The sequence below is a fragment of the Neopelma chrysocephalum genome, unplaced genomic scaffold (assembly GCF_003984885.1).
Source record: "Neopelma chrysocephalum unplaced genomic scaffold, ASM398488v2 Primary Assembly neopelma1_97390, whole genome shotgun sequence".
Taxonomy (NCBI): domain Eukaryota; kingdom Metazoa; phylum Chordata; class Aves; order Passeriformes; family Pipridae; genus Neopelma; species Neopelma chrysocephalum.
Genome location: NW_020926031.1, coordinates 1,334,306 through 1,354,359, shown reverse-complemented (window position 1 = coordinate 1,354,359; position 20,054 = coordinate 1,334,306).

The following is a 20,054-nucleotide window of genomic DNA, read 5'->3' as shown; positions in this document are numbered from 1 at the left end:
TCCCTGGTATGGCTGGAGGAGCTCATGCTCTTCCTGGAGACCTGGGCCCTGCGGGGTCCTAAGCACATGGTCCTCAGGGATGGTAGCTCCCACCACCCATGCAGGGAGGTGGGGACAGTCCCTGGTGGTAAAAACTGTTCCTCCCAGGTTGCAGAAACCCTATCTGCTGGTAGAATGCATAGGGTCAATCATCAGCCCAGGAATGTGGGACTTTTCCCTCCTCCTTCATCATCAGCAGATGTGTGGATCAAGCTTGGGAATCACAGCCATCCAAAGGCTCTGGAGACTGCAGGACACTGAGGCAGGACTGGATGCAGGAGAGTGCTGGGGATGGGAGGCTTTGGAGGTGGGTGTTTACTTCTGTTAACTCATGCTGTTAGTGTGGGTGTTCTGGACAAAAACCCCTGCTCTGAGCTAGCAAAGTCCTTGTGGTGGGCATGTTCCTGTTTCTAATGCTGTTCCACCAGCTGGCTGGAGGGAGGTGGCAGATGAAGCAGGAGAGGAGCCTTGCTGCTCTGACTGTCAGCAAAAGGATGACTGAGCCTTCCCAAGCTCCAGGCAGAGCTGCATGCATGTCCCTGCCCATACAGGGCTTTGCCATGCAATGCCATCTGGACACAGTGACAAGGCTGAAGCTGAGCAACATTTGGGAAAGTCTGCCTCATGAGATCATAGAATCATAGAATCATAGAATAGGTAGGGTTGGAAGAGACCTCCAAGATCATCAAGTCCAACCCCTGATCCAACTCCAATTACTATATCATGGCACTAAGGGCCACGTCCAATCTCTTTTTAAAAACCTCCAGGGATGGTGAATCCACCACCTCTCTGGGTAGGCCGTTCCAATGCCTGATAACCCTCTCTGTAAAGAATTTCTTCCTAACATCTAACCTAAACCTCCCCTGGCAGAGCTTGAGCCCATGTCCCCTTGTCCTATTGTTGGTTGCCCGGGAGAAGAGACCAACCCCCGCCTGGCTATAACCTCCCTTCAGGTAGTTGAAGAGAGTGATGAGGTCGCCTCTAAGCCTTCTCTTCTCCAGACTAAACAACCCCAGCTCCCTCAGCCTCTCCTCATAGGACTTGTGCTCAAGTCCCTTCACCAGTCTCGTTGCTCTTCTCTGGACCTGCTCCAGCACCTCAATGTCCTTCCTGAACTGAGGGGCCCAGAGCTGAACACAATATTCAAGGTGTGGCCTCACCAATGCAGAGTACAGGGGAAGGATCACTTCCCTGCTCCTGCTGGCCACACTGTTCCTGATGCAGGCCAGGATGCCATTGGCCTTCTTGGCCACCTGAGCACACTGCTGGCTCATGTTCAGCCTCCTGTCGATCAGCACCCCCAAGTCCCTTTCTGCCTGGCTGCTCTCCAGCCACTCTGTCCCCAGCCTGTAGCGCTGCAGGGGGTTGTTGTGGCCAAAGTGCAGGACCCGGCACTTGGCCTTGTTGAACTTCATTCCATTGGAGTTTGATCACTGAGAAGCCCCTCTGGTTCAGCCAACCAATGCAGGGTAAGAAGTAAATGTGGGGTGAACACACAGCTCAACGTCAGACTGGATAAAGAGCTATTTTCAGGTTAAGTCCTGCTTTGGTTGCCTAGAGAAGTTGTGGATGCTCAACCCCTCGAAGTATTCAAGGCCAGGTTTGATGGGACTTTGAGCAACTTGATCTAATGAAAGGTGTCCCTGCCCATGGCAGAGGGGTTGGAACTAGATGATCTTTAAGGTCCCTTCCAACCCAAAACTTTATATGATTCTATAGCTGAGAAACAGTAGGTGGGCAGGAATAAACTGAAGTGGCAAGAAAAGAGGCTTGTGCTGTCCAAGCAGGGGCTGCACCAGGGCTTGATCCACCAAGCCCCAAACCTTTTGGCACATGCTGTCTCGGCTTCCAGCCCTTCTCTCACTTTACAACTTTTGCATGAGGCCTGCCTGGGGATGCCCACTGAGTGGGGTGGGCTGTGGGATACTGTGGCAGGGCTGGGGCTTGCCCAGGCTTCCTTGGGCATACTCTAACTTGGAAAGGATGACTGGGGTGTTTGTTTATTGCATCAGGCTCAGCTTTCAAGCATTTCCCTGCCATCCCCCTCCCCCTCCTTTAATTAATTCTGGGTAAGAAGTTCTGGCTTTATTGTGCCACCGAACTGAGGGCTCCCTGTGGGAAAAGTCACACCTTCTGAACAGCTTCTGATACCATGCAAATGAAGGACAAGTCCAGGAAACGCTTTCATCTCAGACCTGTCCAGCCCCTTGCCCATTAATTACACACATTTCATTTGTGTGAGAGCAATTCTTCTTGGGGAGGGGGCGGGGAATGGCTGTGGCTTGTGGATCATCTCAGCCCCACTCTCTAAAGACTCCTCCTTGGAAGGGGGGTTTATAGCCAGAAATGGGGATGCTCAGGGACTCAGCAGGGGATCTCATATTTCTACTCTCACACGACCATTCCAAGTCAAACTGGCTTGTTGGTGGGCTGCATCCTGCCAGTATGGAGGGCTCAGCACTGCCCCATGCCCTGCTCAGTACCAGCAAGCCCTGGCTGTGGAACAGAGTGCCACAGGAGCATCCTAGAGGGACACACCAGATGGAGCAGAAATGAGCATGGTGTTGTCCCAAGGGAATGATCCTCCTGGGCCAGAAGCTCATGAGATATATTATTTTGGGGAGGGTGGCCACAAAATGAGTCTCAGGTAGGGAAACCTTCTTGCACACTGCAACAGAATTGCATATGTTGTGGGACACCATTGCGCTGTGACAGGGCACAAAATCTTGGCCACAGGTGGACCTGAACCAACGCTCCTGTTGAGCCTTGGTCTCTCTCTCTTCCTCTCCTTTCCCCACAGCCCCTCTGACCACAGCGTCCCCAGCATGGCTGCAGCCAAAGGCACCTCCAGGCTGGTTCCTGTTTTCCCAAGTCTGATGGGAAGTGTCAGGTCCAGATCTTGGAGAAGACACAGAGCAAGGGAATGTGGAGTACAGTGGGTTTTCACAGCCAATTTCCTGGCCATGATAATAACACTTAGCACTTCTGTAGCACCTGGGATGCTCCAAGCACCTACACATATGCTCCTCATTACCACTCTTGCTTCCCATTTGCAGTGTTTCTGCCACCTCCCCATGCATGCCTTTAGCAGTATCAGTTCTCCCCTAGAAATGGGACCATCCCCCAACTGCTGTGGCTTTGCTGCAGAAGACCTTTGATGGCTAAGGTTGCTGTTTGCCTTCTTCCTAGACAAGAATGCGCTGTGATCTCTGGTGTTGACAAGCCAGGGGCCTGGGAAGACATGGCAGCTGCTTGGGTCACCAGAGGAGCTCTTGGGAGATGTTGGAGGGATATTTGGAACTTGGTTAGTGGGAACTTGCAGCCTTTCCAGGTCAAAGTCAGCATGAAATTGGTGCCAGGCTCCAGCAAAGCTTCTTGTCCACTTGCTGGCCCTGTGCCACGTCAGCAGGAGGATGAGAAAGGGCTCATGTGTGGATCGGTTGAAGATTACAGCTGTTACTCCGGATTGCTTGACTAATGGCCCAGGATGCTCTGCAATGAAATGCACTTCAGATTTGCTCTACTGGGAGCAGAGTGGATGTTCTTGAGCTTCATGTGACTTACAGCACCTCTCCTGTGTTCACAGTATCTGTATCACCAGGATGTCTTTCCAGGCTGTGTGGTGTCCAAGATATGGCTACAAAGTCCTAGATCAGAGGCTGGGAGAGGCTTGGCTGTGTTGGGAAGAACCACTCCAGCCATGCTGAGGTATTACCACTTTGCTAAGCTTATGCTGTTCATTGTTGTGGAGTGGAAATGGGATGGTGACGGCTGGCAGAGCCTCCTCAGTTTGGTGAGTGCCCCATCTGTGTGCCTGCTCCTGTCCCTGCTCTCTCCATCTGTTCAGCCATGGACAGCCCCTTTTGACTACGATCATGGCACTGCAAAGGGTCCTTGCTTCCTGGGCTGGCCTCTCCTGCCAATATGGCCAATAGTGTTTTCTAACTTTTTTTCCTCTTGAAAATTTATAGCGGGAGGAGAAGGAAAAACTCAGCCTCGCTCTTGCTGTGATTATTTTGCCAACTATTTTTGCTGTAGTAGAACATCTTGATGACTGGATTCTCCTCTTTTATGAGCTGCTCCCAGAGCAAGCAGCAGCTTTCTTCCCAAAGACATGATGTTTTGTGTGGTTGGCTGAGGCATGTGCCATCAGCTGGCAAGACAGACCTAAGCACAGGTCTAGTTGCTACTCCAGCAAAAGAGAATCCTGGGAAGAGATTTGAAGGAGGCCTAGAAGGTGTCCCTGTGGAAGTTCATAGCAAACATTAGAAAAACTCCCATCACAACATCCAAAAAACCCCTAAAAGAGGCTGCTAGAGTAGCTGAAATGCAGGATGATGAGACCCAGGCTGTGCATCAATAGGAGAATTTTGACTGTTGAGATGTGAAGCAGGACCTTGGGTCCTGGCTGTGCCTGCTCAGGTGCTGAGATGTGTCTGTGCTCCCCATGCCCCGTGAGAAGCAGATGCCCAGCTGGGAGCCAACCCTTTGGTAATGGCCTGCGAATTTCCCTGGGCTCTGTTAATTGCCACCTGGCTGCTAGTTACAACTTCAAGTCAATTGCTGGGGGTGTTTGGCCCTGCAAAACAACCCCTTGAAATCAGTTGTTAGCCAAATTAACAACCAGTTTGGCTTCAGTTCAGGCTGTTAACCATCAAACAACTAACTGCTGCTAATGATTGATTTCTTAGCAGTTGGGGCTGCAGTGAAGGAGTCAACCTGTGTCACAAAATGCCATTAAAGCCAAGACTTTGTGAACGCATCTGGCTCAGACAAACATTTGAGTTGTCCCACACCAGTAGAACAGGCAAGGGGATGACCAGAATTTTGATTAAAATAGAGGCCGTTGCATTGTGTTAGGATGAACTGGCAGCCAGCAGGACAGTGCTGCCAATGCACCACACTCCAGGAATGTAGCCACCACTGTTTGTAGGGCAACCACTGATACTCATGGAGCATCATGGCATTCAAGGCCTCCATGAGTGGGAACAGCTCATTGTCCAGTTCTCTTCCATAGTTACTGTTCCAGCCAGAAAACCTGCACAGATTTGTTTACCTAGTTTGGATGTTCAGGTGTTTCTACAAATGACACAGCAGCCCATTTCCTTCTGCACAACAAGCTGGGAGCTTGTCCAGGGACAGCAGTTTCTATCAGCATATGGAAGCTTAGGGATATCTCCACAGCAGCCTGGGATGCTCTCCTTGATGGAAGGTAATGTAGACTCCTCTGCAGGTGTGAGAATCTCTATGAAAACTATAAAATACTCTTTGATTGCAGGGTTCAGGCAGAGTTTTGTTTAAGACTACTGGTCAGGTCTTCATCCATTTCCCTCTGCTGCTTCAGGCCCTGGTTCTCCGCTGTGCACTGGCAGGCTGGTTCAAACACATCAAGAGCTTTTTCCCCCGGGATATTTTCCCCCTGATCAAAGTGTCTGATTCAAGCTGCAGCGTGTAAGGGGAGGAGAGAAAAATAGCCACCTGTTAGGGAAAGACTTTGAAAATGCAGAGGACGCGCTGCAGAGATTGACCTTCTGAAATGTAAACTCCGATGGTGCTGAGTAGCAGAGTGGTGCGGGGTGAGGAGTGAGAACCTTGATGAACAACACTATTTGACTCGTGCTTTTGAGGGTACTGCCAGGGCCTCAGCACTGAATCCTGAGCTCTGTTTCTGAAAGTGGGTCCTGGTATCTTTCAACAGGACATGTGCTCCTGAAACCCATGTAGATGTTTCAAAGATCTTCCCTTGGGCTTCCTCCAAGTGCAGATCTGGTTCCCCCCAGTGCCATCCTTTTGCTGTCCTTTCACAGAAAGTATAGTCATCCCAGATTCTCACCAGTATAAATCCCATTATAGTGCATGTTTTCTGTAATCAGCTGTATCAGATATTCCTTTTGCAAACAGGACAAAATTGCTTATTTCATCAAATACCTACTAAAGGAAGCTCTGCTCTCTCCCACACTGGGATTACCTTGTCACCCGTATTGAGGAGGCTGGGTTGCAGCTGGGAATCCCCCCCCACTTTAGGCAGTCCATGTGCAGTGAGTTCCTGCATCCTGAGGATCAGTCAGGGTTTTTCCCTCCAGTCCATACAAGGAGAAACTAGTTCTCACAAAAGGAAAAGTTTGAGGTAAGCAGACAACCCAGTTTTCTCACTCATTGGGTCTGTGAGCAAATGTTTTATTTGCAGCTTGTGTATTTAACTGGGCTGAATACAGCAATTCCAGTCTGTGCATCTTCTGGGTGTTCACTTTGCCTGCTCAGATTTTTGTGTAACAGAGAAGGTCAGTTATAAACAGAAACGACTGGTTTTGTTGGGGGCTCTTTTTAGACATCAAAAATGCTCCATCATCACCAGGCTGGCTTAGCTTTCAGCAGCCAACACAAACAGAGCCAAACCCTCAGCAGAGAATTTAGCAAGAGAAGCGGCACAGATTCTCCAGAGCTTTTTTGCCAAAGTATTGCATCCTCATTCCTCCTTGTACTTCGTGCCACAGTAGTCGATGCTGTTCTGGGCTCTGCACTGACTCAGGGTGAGCCCAGAGGAGCTCCCAGCTGGAGCTGAAAGCAAGTGGCATAACCTCATTTTAGAGAAGGTGTGGGGGAAATCAGTGCACAGAAAGATTAAGACCTGAAAGAAACTCTGGCAAAGCCACAAATTAGCTGAATCAATCTGCAAGAGGCCAAGAAAAGGTATGGCAGTTGTCCAATGCGAAAAGCAAGGCATATATGCAATAACCTGAGCTATAAATGAGGTACAAACCCACAAACCTGATTTTTTTCTAAACCTCATGTCCAATTCCCCAGCTTTGACTGAAGATTGGACTCTATCCCATATGCTGACTGGAAGGAGCCTGCATTTGGACGTCAGCAGATTTCAAGGTCATGAGGATTACTCTGATTGTCCATCCCAGCCTTCTGCCATACTTGGATAAGAGGATCCTGCTCAGTGCCTTCTGAGTGAAAGTTGTAGTCCTTGTTTAAAGAAAAGGAAGGAAGGATATCCTGCAGGGACCACATATTTCAATATTCATTAGTATTTTTGGCTTAAAATTGCCTAACTTCAACTCACAGCACTTGATCTTGCACTCTTCCAGCTTATAGTGTCATCCCACCTGACCAAGCTTCTGCAGGCACAGCAAGTGGATTTTTCAGGTCTCTCCAAGCTCTTGTAGAGATTTTTTAAGCTGATTCCCATCTGTCAACATCTCCTGTGAAGTGCAGCCAAGTGTTTTGGCCTCAGCATCTGGCAGTACAGTCTGGTATTGGCTTGCTTGCATCCAGGACCTTGGGAGCAGAAATGATGCAGTGACCACCCACTGGGGTGATGTCTCTCTGGTCAGGGCTGGTGTTTTCCAAGAGGCTCTTGCAGGGACTTGCAGGACAATTGAAACCAACCATGGAGCTGTAACTCCTATTTGGCTGGGACCACTATAACTCCAGTTCTGTTTTGAAGAAGAGAGACATGAATGGTCCTCACAGGAGGTGCAGGTAGGGCAGTTACAGCCTCCTGTCACTTCTTTCCAGCTGCAGTTGCCACAGCACATCTGTAAGGCAAAGACAGCATTTATTTTGTAATGAAATCTGAAATGCCGGATCCTGTGCTTCCCCAGGATGACTTCATCTCTTGTCATTTAAATATTGAGGTCTGAGCTATTTTTGCTCTCAGTTGTGCTGCTCTCATTTGTGATGGGTAAAGCCACAGACATTCCTCCAGCTTCACTAGAATCACTCTGGATAAGGTCAGATGTGAGCAGAAGGTGGTTTGACCTAATTATCCTCCATGTCCATATCTGCAGTTCTTGTACACTAAACGAGCACAGCGACAGCAGTGAGCGTGGAAGTTTTCATATACCCAAAGGTTTTGGCAGAATCTGTATTTCAGGAGCTGGTTGCTGACTCCAGATGCTGTCCCACAGCACTTGTCAAGGAATGACCAAGATGGAGGGGGCACAATAGGGCAGGGAGAAGAAGTGCTGTGGAAACTGCAAATTCCCAAGGCTATGGCTGTGGCTTGTGGCAGTATGTGCAGCACCTGCTGCACTGACCCAAATCCCACCACTATCACAAGCCGGTTAATTATAAGAAAATCTCTTTCTTACTAATTGCTGCTGGCTGGTAAAGGGGCATCCCTGGCCCCTAAAGGACTGGTGGGATTGAGAAGGGAAGGCAGTCATGTGATGAACCCTTACAGCCTCCATTGTGGAGCCTGGACAAGTGTCCACACTTCACTCCCTCTCAGAGTGATCATTGCGAGGAGCTGCGAGTTTCACCACCTCCCCCCGCAGACCTGTGGGTTTGCAGTGCACTTGACACTGGTGCAGGGGGATGGCTTGAGCCTGACAACTGTGCCCACCGCAGCAGCCGTCTGTCCTCCACCAATGCTTCCCTCCAACTGCCTTCCAAGAAGGAGTTGTACCATTCCCAGCAAGAGGCCGAACTCTAATGTGGTGTGGTGTGACATGGAAGGTGGTGTTCCCATGGGCCATGCTGCCAGCTGGAGTAGTAGGGATGTGACAGCAGCCAGGCCACTGTGGTCCTGCACACTTCAGACACCAGCCAGGGCTTCCCAAATCAAGTCTGGGGCTCCCTGGGGGGAGCCAGTTTGCCTTCAGCATCAGTAAGGATTCAAAACTTCTCTACAGGAAAGAGAAAATCACAGCTGAGATTTTTGTCCTGATGGCAATGCTCTGTGAGCTGGGATTTCAGACAAGCCCTCAGTGCTGTGACATGGGATCACATTACATGTGGTGAGGATGGGGCATTTCTTTTGTGTGTTTGCTACCTATGGTGTGGAAGGCTCTTCTGGTGATGTGACCAAAGGGATGAACAGCAAAGGGGACAAAGCAGGCAGAAGTTTGGGTAAGTCTCACCTAGAAAGGCAGAAGAAGGCAGAGGAGCCCTCTGCCTGCTGGGCAGCCAGGCTGGCCAGTGGAGAGGGGAGGAGGGGCTGTGGATCCTGTTCCGTGCTCCTTAAAGTACATTTTCAGGGAAATGAATATCTGTGGAAAAGAAAGGGAAGCTGAAGTCAATCAGTGAAGCCCATAGGCTTTTAGTCCTCCTGTCATCCCGAGGGCACGCAGAGGTGACAAACGTGCAGCCTTTGCTATTGAGTCCAAGTGAACTCCTAATGGGCTGCTTCAGAGGACCCTCACCTAGAGAAATGCCAGCAAGGCAAAGCCGCAGTGACACAGGCAGCTATTTCATGGCTAGTTTGCTGGGCAGCACTCACTGCTCACTGCTCCTTCGCTGTCTGCTCCACCCCAGAGCCGGGTGCACCCCATGGATCAGTGAGCTGGGCTAACCTGCCCATATTCTGTCCTAATGAATGGTCAAGAGGAGTTCAACTGACTTCTTGGGGGAGATGGTGGACACTGAGATCAGACTCTGCTCCGTTGTCTAGACAGCATCACAGGTACTGTACACTGAAAGGATTGGGACTTATGGGTCTGGCCTTCCCCGTTGCTGTCCATGTGGGAAAGCTCTGAGTTTGCCACCTTGCTGTGTTTTATGCATGGGATGCATACATACTGACATTGCTGTTGTCTGGAGCAGATTTGGAGCTGCTATTTGAACTGGCTGTATGGCAAGTGACCGCAATACGAAAAGCCACAAGCAGCCCAAAAAGTAGTCAACCAGAAAAAAGTTAGGTTGGGTGCCAGTGGGACATGAAGAGCTTGGGATGGGGGAGAGGAGAGTTGTCAACATAGTACAGTCCTCATTCCCAGAAATCTTTTCTCTGTTGCTACTTGCTCTGATTTAAACATACAGCTGGTCCCTATGGAGGTAGGAACTCTGAAGCTATTTGCTTGTGTATTGTTTCAGGGACATACATTCCGGGGAAGCAAATCTTTCCCCACCAAAGCAGTGAATCCATAGCTCTGCTAGCAGCCTACACAGAAAAGGCTCAACCCTAGACAAGACCTGAGGCAGCAGGTGAACATCAGGTGCTGCAGGACACTGACATGGACTTAGCTGCAAGCTGGGTGCACCAGTCACTGGTGAGAGCCGTCATGGAAGGCAACAGGTTTCTGGAGTTATTGGCCTGTATTGAGCTGCTAGGAAATGATTGACCTTCCTTGAAACTAGAGCATGCAGAGCAGCCTGCTTACCCTCAGCAGTGATCTCTGGGCAGGAAGCAGAGATGTGAGCGATGAAGGCAGCAGTTTTGCTGAGGAAATGCATTTAATTCGATCTACGCTGCAGTTCTTGTTGGAAAAAAGGTTGATGCAGTAACATTCTGCACAGTAAGTAGGGGTGGATTAAAGGTCACAGAGATAACGTAGTGTGCTAAATTCACAGGCAGCAGATGGGAAGAGTCCTAGACCCACTGGGAAAATCTCCCTGAAGTGTCTTCTCTGCAGCTTTGTCTTTTCTACTCAAGAACTTTGTTTGCTTCTCCTTTGTAGCAGGTTTCACTCCTGCCTGGACCTTTTTCCTGAAATCTAACCCACATGCCCCTTTTTTTGATTTATCCTAGCAGCCCCAGTTAATGCAGTTCTTTGCCATGCTACCTATTTTTGCTGAGGGATGTTACACTTCTGCACACTGGGAATAGTTTGGCTAGCAGGGCTGCACCTGAATCTTTCTCCCATGCTTTAAATTATGGGATGGCTGCTTAGCATGGTGCAGGTGGAGCAGGGAAGTGCATTCTGCTTGGGTTGCAGAGATGGCTGCGCAGACACAGCCCCCCAAGACAAAGCTTTCTGTGCGCACAGCTGGGTCCTGCTGCAGAGCACACTCCTGGGAGAGGGCAGGAGTGAGTTTTCCCATTGCCGCAACTTTTGTGGTCATCTGAGGTGGATTCAAAGTCTCCTGTGGCAGAGAGCAGGTCTGTGACATAAGTGTTTTAAAGGACTGTTCACAGGGGGGTAAAATTCAGCATTGTGCTGTGGGAAGACCTGTGTCTCACTGGACAGTGGAGAGGGCCACACATTTCAGCTCATGACATGGAACAAGTGGCCAACCACCTGAGCTCTTCCTGCTCCCTGCGTAAAACAGAGACGGTGCCAAATTACTCCACAGGTCACTGGATGTTTAATACAAGTTTCCCAGAGGTTTTGGAGCATGCAGTGAAGGATGTTGCAATGCAAAGCATTGCTATTTATTCCACCGTTATCACCCAGTGGAGAAAAATGCCAGGTTCAACGTGACATCTACTGAAATGTCATAGGGAAAAAAAAAGCCAACAGCCCAGCAGTGAAGTCACCCTTCACCAGACAGACAGACAGACCCCACCTCGTATTTTGTGCTCTGTCCCAGCAGAGGGAGCTCGAGTTTATTAACAAATCCCGATCCCGGAGATAGCTGCTATCAAGGTGGTACCAAAGCCTGGGCAGGATGCTGGTTGCTGGAGGAAGGCAGCAGAAGGAGGAGGGGATCTAGCGGTGATGTTGAAAGCAGGGCTGTGTTTCAGCCAGGGAAACAAGCAAATGGTTAGCCACGAGGCCCTGCAAGGAGCTCTGCTCCTGGAACACTACAACCGTGTCAAGAGATGGATGGCCTGCAACAGCCAGCAGACATCTCATTGCATGGGGAAAATATTTTACACCAATAGATGCAGCAAATCCATGGTAAGATGGATGAACTGAGTTTAATTTATTTCAGAGACTTCTCCAACGCAGTCAGTGACCTGTGTACCTGCACTTGTAATGGGATGGCCAGTTTTAATCCTGTCATCTGGACAGTTCTCACAACAGCGTTCAAAGTCATCGATCACTGCAGTGCCAAATCCATAGCTGCTTGGCACCTCATGCCTGAGTCTGATCCCATTCTGGCTGCATGGCAATGCTCTATAACCACTGCAAGCACAGGACAGCGGGCCTGAGCCACCTAATACGAGCTTTTGCACTGGTTTCCCTTGGTTTTGGAGGCTCTGTGTTAGCGCATAGGGTTTAGTTGAAGAAAGCAGGAGCAGTTTTAGTGAAGTGCTTTCTTGGAGCTTGTGGGAACGCCTTAAGTTTTCTCTGCTGATAATGTGAGATGAAATGTCTCCTAGGGAGTCAGATGATTCCTGGCTGTGTGTTCTTTTTTACAGTCAGCAGCTGCACTGATGCCATGGATGCACACATGGTGCAAGATTATCCGGGAGAGGGAAGGTTTTGTGATTGAGGTGTAGAGGAGTCACAGATAATTTTAGGCAAATCCAAACCCCATTAATATCATTAGCCTGAACAAGAATAGAGATACTTGTTTTAGAAACTGAGTAACAAACTGGGATGCTGGGATGTTTTAGGACGCAGGGATGGGAAGGCAAATGACTCCAGCTGCACTTTGCAGAAAGCAGCAGACAGATATTTTCCAAGGCAACTTTTGAAAGGAAGGTTAAATTTCTCCGAGATAAGGAGTGCTCCAGCTCACTGGAATGCATCACGACCCCCGCTCCCCAGCTCATCCTATGATAACAGCTGTTGTGTTGGAAACCTAATGCTGATGAAAGAGTTAAAGGGTGGTTGATGGGCAATATCGGTGACACACCTCTGAATTGAGCATACTCCTGGAGTGAGACTGCGGACTGGTGTTACTCAATGAATAGAGGCCACTCCAAGGGAGTTTTTCCTTGAATAGAATGGGGTCAGGGAGCCGCTTTGGGGAACAATGGTTGCCACCGGCTAGCTGAATTTCTTACAATCACACACCATACCCCCTGATCAAATAGCTCCTTTGTCAGTCTGATATAAAAACATGTCATACAATGATGATCTGGAAGAATGACAAGAGCTGGCCTTTCAAAGAGATCAGAAGGGCTTGTTTTGCACAAAAAGAGCCCCCATCAGAGTCAAGACAGAAAAAAATGGAGAATAAAAGGGGGTGAATGGAAACAAACAGCAATAACAACAACAACAGAAAAGAGGGCAAGTTGGAAACTTAGGTCTGGCTTGTTTCACAGCATCCCATGGCTGCAGCAGTGCAGCACGGTCGAGTTGAATCTCTTTCAGTATGGACGTGGATGTCAGATTGCGCTGCCATTGGGTTCCCATTGTCATTCTGCACTGGGACAGAAGAAATTGCTGGATGGGAAAAGGTCACTTGGCCCAACGAATCATTTCCCCCCCCGCCCCAAAAATGTCTCAACACCATCTCTCTCCTTTCTCACTGTAGTTCGCTCCTCTGCCTTTCTAATACAACGTTCGTCTGCTGTCTTTATGCTCCTGTACAAAGTTCAGATTCCTCAGAAGGCTATTCTTGTCCATCTGTTCGTGTGAATGGGAAAATGTCTTTATTCTCCCCTACTGCCCTGTTAACTTTAATATTTTTTGTTTCTTGAAGAGTGTACCCTGTATTTAACCCTCTTTGCAGAATTTTCAAGGATATAATTGAGATTCTGGATGGAAAGAAAGAGCTTTTCCCCAAAGAATGTTTTAAGATGTGCAGGGAAGTGGATCCCTCTTGGCTACTTCCAGAGGAGCTGCATTCCAATAGTATCTATCACAGGAGTCCCAAGAGATGGCATTTAACACACAATCATTACAATTATTTGCAAGCCAGAAAAGTTCAGCAGTCCTGGAAGTGGCAACTAGAGCTGCCAGGCAGTTTCAGCACCTAAAAGTGTTTGAAAAAGCTTATATTCAGATTTTAGTCCTATATTATATAAAAAAAGAAGTCAGAACAGTCAGAAGAAATCATAGCATGTAAAAGACTGAGCTCTTGGGAAACTGCTCCTGAAACTACACTCACAAGAACAACACACCAAAGCTTTCCCCTGTGTTAAAGTTCTTTTTTTTTTCTTCACTTTTTTCTCTTTTTATCACAGCATTTTCCCTAAGGAGAAACAACCCCCCAAAAAAACGTTGTTAAAGTTTCCAGGAGACCACTACGTTTGTATAATTAAGCACACTAACCAGAAGGTACCTTGCAGTAAAGGTAACTCTATGCACTTTTTTTTATGCTCCAAGGCAAATATCTATTATCATCTAGGATTTCCTCACTGTACAATGTTACTCGCCCTTTTCTGCAATTTTGTATAGAATCTGTTATACCGCATGTTGCTCAGCATATGTTAATTTTTAAGAAAAATACTAGGTAAATTGTATTTACACCATATACTGTTTATTAAATACAAAGAATATTTACAAACACACAGACAATACTGACGTGTAAACCAAATGAAATTGATGCTGAACTGAAAGGCTGAGCTCTTCAAGTCCTTTACCTGAAAGTCTGTATTGCATAAAATTAGGGTTATAATTAATCACCTCTCCTTCTGAAAAACAGATCTGAAAAGCTGTGCAGCCGGCTGAAAATAATTAGGCCACATTCTGAGTTCTTGAAAAATTAGAATACTTAGGAGATACTGGTTACAAATCTTGGGTAGGTTAAGTTGCAGGACTGATACTACCAGCGTATTTGAGGTGGTAGAGGAAATGCAGCCTGTGCTGTGTTGTGCCGTTTGGGAACTAATGGGGAATTGTAGCATTAAAGTTTGTACCACAGCAAAGCACAGTGCAAAAGGTAGGTGAGTCACTGCACATGTAGTATTAGGAGTCAGAAACCAGACACTGCAAAAGGCAGTTAGGCGCCTATATAAAGTGATGTTTTCAGCAGTGTTGAGCACCCAACAGTTCTGCACGATTTTCAGAGATACTCAGCAGGCAGCGACAGACAAACGATTTTGAGTTTGTCAATCTTGAAGGCAGGTTTTAGTGCAATAGTTTGTGTTTATGGTTGTTCCAGCCTCCAGCTGGAAACCACAGGGAGCACAGAAGGTGGCAATTCAGTTCTCAAAGGGGATGTACTGCCCTGGGACCAGCTGATGACCTGAACTGGACTGAACACCTGGTAAGTGGTGAGTGGGTTTCTGCAGAGCTGGTTTTAATCTAGCTCTCATTAAAGCATATCAAGACCTCACCATTTTGTGGTCAACTGGGGATATGTGAGAAGAAGCTCTTGGCATGCCATTACCTGCTGGCTGGACCTTGCAAGTCCAATTTGCCTGGGAGAGTGTTATGATTGTCCTAAAGGACTGGGGCTCAAGTCCAATGGATGTTGCTGATAACCTGAAACTCCACAACACCTCTATTTTTCTTACTTTAACTCTTTTCAAATTGTGATGTTTGGCTTTCTTTAGACATTTCTGGTTTGTGGTTAGTCTTGGTTGCCGGGTTTTCTTTATTATGAAAGTTCTGGATAGGTGGATAATTTTTGTTTTGTCTCTGGGTGATACCCTGTTTCAATATAAAGCAACATAATTCTGTTAAAACAGTAAAACTGTTGTTTACAGCAGCCTCACATCTGGTCCTGAGACCCTGGACAACTCAGGGAAAGAAAAAATTATGTTAAGGGAACACTAACTATTCCAAAGACTGCAAGGCATAAGAGCCAGCTTGCACACACATCTTAATTCTGTCCCTTTGTCAACAGGTTGTACAATCAAAATTTAAGTGACACTTTGCCTTCTTTGGGCTGCTGGCTCTGCTGTGCTGAATCTCACCTGTTCAAGTTTCCAGTGAACCTTCTTGCATTCTCCTCTAGTTCTTGCCCTGCAGTTATAACCTCAGTATTGGGAGCAAGCCTGGAAAATTTCAGAATGAAAACTGAAACCTTCCAAAAGGTAGGAGCAAATAAAAAACAGAGAATTTTAATATAGCAACAGCTGGACTTCAGCTTTAATAATGTATATTTTTTTAGAGCACATAGCAATTCAGATCAGACAGAGGTATTTCTGTGTGCTCCTGTTAAATCAGGCCTTTTGCCAATAACACAATGAGAGGCTGGTACACTCTATTAAAATATTAATTACCAAGCCCCTTTCTTTTGATGGGTCTACTAAAGATACTTCAAATGGATATGTGAGAATTGATCAAAGATTCTGCAGGTTGTTGCCACTGCTCACTGGGCATTTCAAACCAAAGGCGAACCTGACTCCCATGAAAAAGATACTGTGTTTTTACAAGCAATAAAAAAAACACTGGTCACTTCATTGCTATGGGGATGGATATAACTAAACCGGGCTTTCTTAAGGCAGAGAGCACAATCTAAGAGAAACAAAAAGAGACATGGGAGAGGGAGGGAAAGAGCGAGTGAGAGAGAGCTGAATTGATTTCAGTCTGTTCAGGTCTAGCTGGAAAACACAATGCAGTGAAACGGTCCCTTATTCGGCAAGCTTCTTTTCCTAGTTTTTTCCCATGGTTTGAAGTGGAGAGGGAGGGATGGTATTAGAAAAGTGTGTGTGTGTGTGTGTGTGTGTGTGTGTGTGTGAGAGAGAGAGAGAGAGAGAGAGAGAAAGCTGTAGGAAAGGCAGAGATGAGAGACGTAATTTGGAAGGGTGTAAAATAGTCCATTCCTTCTGGGGAGTGGAAAACTTTGATGTCCACATCTCTGGTTTTAAAGTGGCAGTGTCAGGTTCAGGCTGAAAGGCCTTGGTATTTGAATCTTTGTTTGTGCTTGTGCTCGGGACTTTGCCTGTGCACACACCTGCACATCCAAACACCTGCTAGGGCACCTACACAGCAAACGGGCCTCACACTTCAGAGCGGCAACAGAAAATAAGCAAGGAGATGGCTTCACTGGTTCCGTATACAGAGGTTCATGCTGGAAAAATCTGTATGTGTGTGCATGGAAAGAAATGTAAGCAATAGGGAAAAAGTGCTGTGGGCTTTACTCGCTTTAAAAAGCTATTTTCTTCCTGGCATTACTAATGTAGTTATTAGGCTCAGAGTGTGTTACAAGGCTCACAACGTCTAAACAGACAAAGAAGCACAGTTACAGGTGAGAATAATCTATCAGAAGCATTGTGATTTGTATGTCATCACATACTAGTAAATTCAGTTTCAAGAATTCACTTGAAAGTCAGAACACTTTTCTCTTCTGCACGGGCATGGGCATCTTGCCCAACCTGGCTGTTTTTTTCTTGAGATGCATTTCAATTCAATGCTACTAATAATTCAGATATACTAACAATGACAAATCCACTGCAGACTGGAGGAAAAAAAGAAAGGATAGGAAAAAATTTAGCACTCGCAGCACTCAAGTGAATTCTGGTAAGAGTTGATCCAGTGTGCAAGTGTCTCTTTCTCCTCTCCTCCCTTCCAAGAGCAGGAAGCTTTGTGCTCATGGTGGAGCTGAGAGACCTTGTGCTCTGCTGGGTAGCAAGCTAATCTCACTGGAATTTGCACCTAAAAATTGAAGCAGGCACTAACAGGCTGCAAAAGCAGAAAAGGCATTTGAGAATTCTGCAGAGTTTCAGATCAAGCCAATGACAGATGTAAATGTTACTGTGATGGTCTGAGACTGTGAGGTCTCAGTTTCTAGCCAGAATAGAAGCATATGTGCATGAGGTGGCTTGTAGGTCCTGATGGGAGACAGACAATGGATCAATCTATGTTCAACTGACAGACCCCCGTTACTGGAGGGGGAGATTTTGACTTGAATCCCTGGAATGTCGGCATTTTTCTTCCCAATACTCATTTTCAGTTTAAATAGATAGAGTGAAAAGCCTATTTTCATGGCAGGTGGGCTAGAGAAGGGAGGTTTTAATGACTCTTTATTCTTGGATTTATAATCTGACACGCTGTACGCACATGTGTTTGTCACAAAACTGTGTGAGGTGCCCACCACCCATCTACGCATTGTCCAGCAGATGTTAAAGCCATCAAGTGTGTTTGCTTCCAGTTCCAAAGGAAAACATTCTCTATTTTGGGATCTGGGATTTCTTTTTTTAACTGATCTAAACAAACAAATAAAAATAGTCTTGTAGAGGGAGGGCTTACATGATCATAAGAAACTGTGTAAATGAGGATCTAAGGCCTGTTCCCTGACCCATAAACTGGGTTAGTAATCAGTTGTCCCTGCAGTTTGTTATTGTCGTCACAAAACCTGAGGTTAGGCTGAGGACTATTTTAAAATTACATGCATTAGCAATATCAGATATCTAAACATACGCTTACTGCAGTGACAAAGCATTAACTGCTCCTTATAATAATATGTGAGAGGCTCAGCCACAGCAGAGGTCATGTCATGTGAGGTGCTGTAGCAGCATAGGAAGGACAGTGCTTTCCCCAGGGGGGTTACAGCTGAAGGCCCCAAACCTATGATCAATCAGCTAGGTGAGACCTTGCACTAGTGTGGTGCTCCACTGCAGGATTAGGACCTACAGTGTGTGGACAGGAGGATACCTTCATTTTTTTTATACATACGTGTGCTTCATTTATAAGAAGACAGAGGGTAGAACTTGCCTTATGGATTGGCATAAGCTGAACTGAATAGAAATAAAGGCTGTTTTCTAGCATCAGCCAGATTCCTGTTGCTGCATTATCAATCTCTTAACTTCAAATTGATGAATTCTGTGTTTCAGTGATGACAAAAAGAATTAACCAGCAAGAAATTAAAAACATCAGCTTCCTGGTTGAGAAATCGTACCGTGCAAGAAAGGACTAATAGTGAAATGTTTCCTCTCACTGTAGAGAAAGAGAGAAGGAAGCCTAGGACCCTAATAATTCTGCAAATTTGTAATTGTTGCAAGTAATTAGGCTTTGTCTTGGTTGCCTGGTCAAGGTAGACCCAAAACTGCTTGTAGGATCAGGTTTGCTCACTTTCCTTGAACAAATTATTACCTTTTAAGTGATATGACAACGGAGAATCCTCCAAGAGCAAGGGACCCCTCTGTACCCAAGGGCACAGGATGGGTCAGGGCACTGTCAGACAGGTGAGGAGCTGTGTGAAGTAGCCATGTGGATGGAAGGAAGATGCAGGATGAAACACCAAGGATACTTATATTGCTTTATAAACACACCAGAAAGTTTTGGAACTGCTTGTGAAATTAATGAAAACTGAGCTGAGAATCCCTAGAAATAGCTTCCTAAGTCTCAGTCTTACTCCCAAAGAAGCCAGTGGGTATTTGAACCTTTATTTCCTCAGTACGAAAGGAAAAAGCCCCTAAAATATCTTCATAGGTAGCCCCTATAAAAGAACAAGATTCAAAAGCATTCCTTCAGGAGATCAAGGACGGTCCAGCCTTTGAAGCCTGGAGGATTGGGAAATTTAAAGATCTTTGTGGCAATCATATTGTGCCATTAGAAATCTACCATTTGGAATTGTAAAGCGTTTAAAAGGAATGATTCCAAATTCCACAGCTGTCTGGTGAGTGACAACTTGATGTGGCCTGGGGGGGAGGAAGAAGGTCATTGTTGGGAAAACAGTTAAAATGAACATTTTCTGAACAGATGCTTTAGATAATACTTTGATAAATGAGGTTTAAAACAAAATATTCCGTGTGACTTCCAGGGAAGAACAGATTAGTAAAACAAACAAACAAAACTCAAAATGCGAAAACAAGAAATAGGTATATGGCTTGTACTTAGCAAATAATAGAAGATTGTTCAAAATAAAGAGAGTCTAAACCAGCAAGATGAGACAATTCTGCTGGCTATGGGAGGTGATACGCTTTTTTAATTGCACTGCAGTTTTGCCAAGCAAGAAAGCTTCTGGAAGGCTTGGTTGTTCATTTTGATACACTGAAATATTTGAGAATCCCTTTTTATTGCCTTTTTTCCCAAACCATTCAGGCAGCTCAGCTGCTGATCAAAATACAAAAGCATTGCATGTGCCTAGCAAGTGGATAATGAAAGCGATCTCCTCAGTTTAGTATCTTTGTCAGAAGAGTGTAGTGAGAAAAGTAAACAAACAGCATCACTGACGACAAAGTGATTTATAGAATTGCTTGGTTTTCTAATTTTCAGCACAATCATGACTAAAGGTCCCAATCCTGTGGCTGCTGAGAACCCTGTAGGGATGGCTAGTAGCTGGCTGCCCATAGTACTCATTAAAGCTCCTTGTGGATGGGGTTTGGAATAGGATCTGTTGAGAATATTTTTAAGGGAAGATTTTTCATCTCCCTTTAACAGAACCAATACCAAACAGCTTCTAATTCTGGTTTCTTCTGGCAGACCTTTTATAGGTAAAACCAAATCAATATGTGTAATTTGGGAGAAAATTTAAAAGGAGAAAATTTACTCCCAAATTCAGCATAACCTTTTAATTTCATCCTCTTTAATCCTTTGGTAATTTTTGTGCTTCTCCTG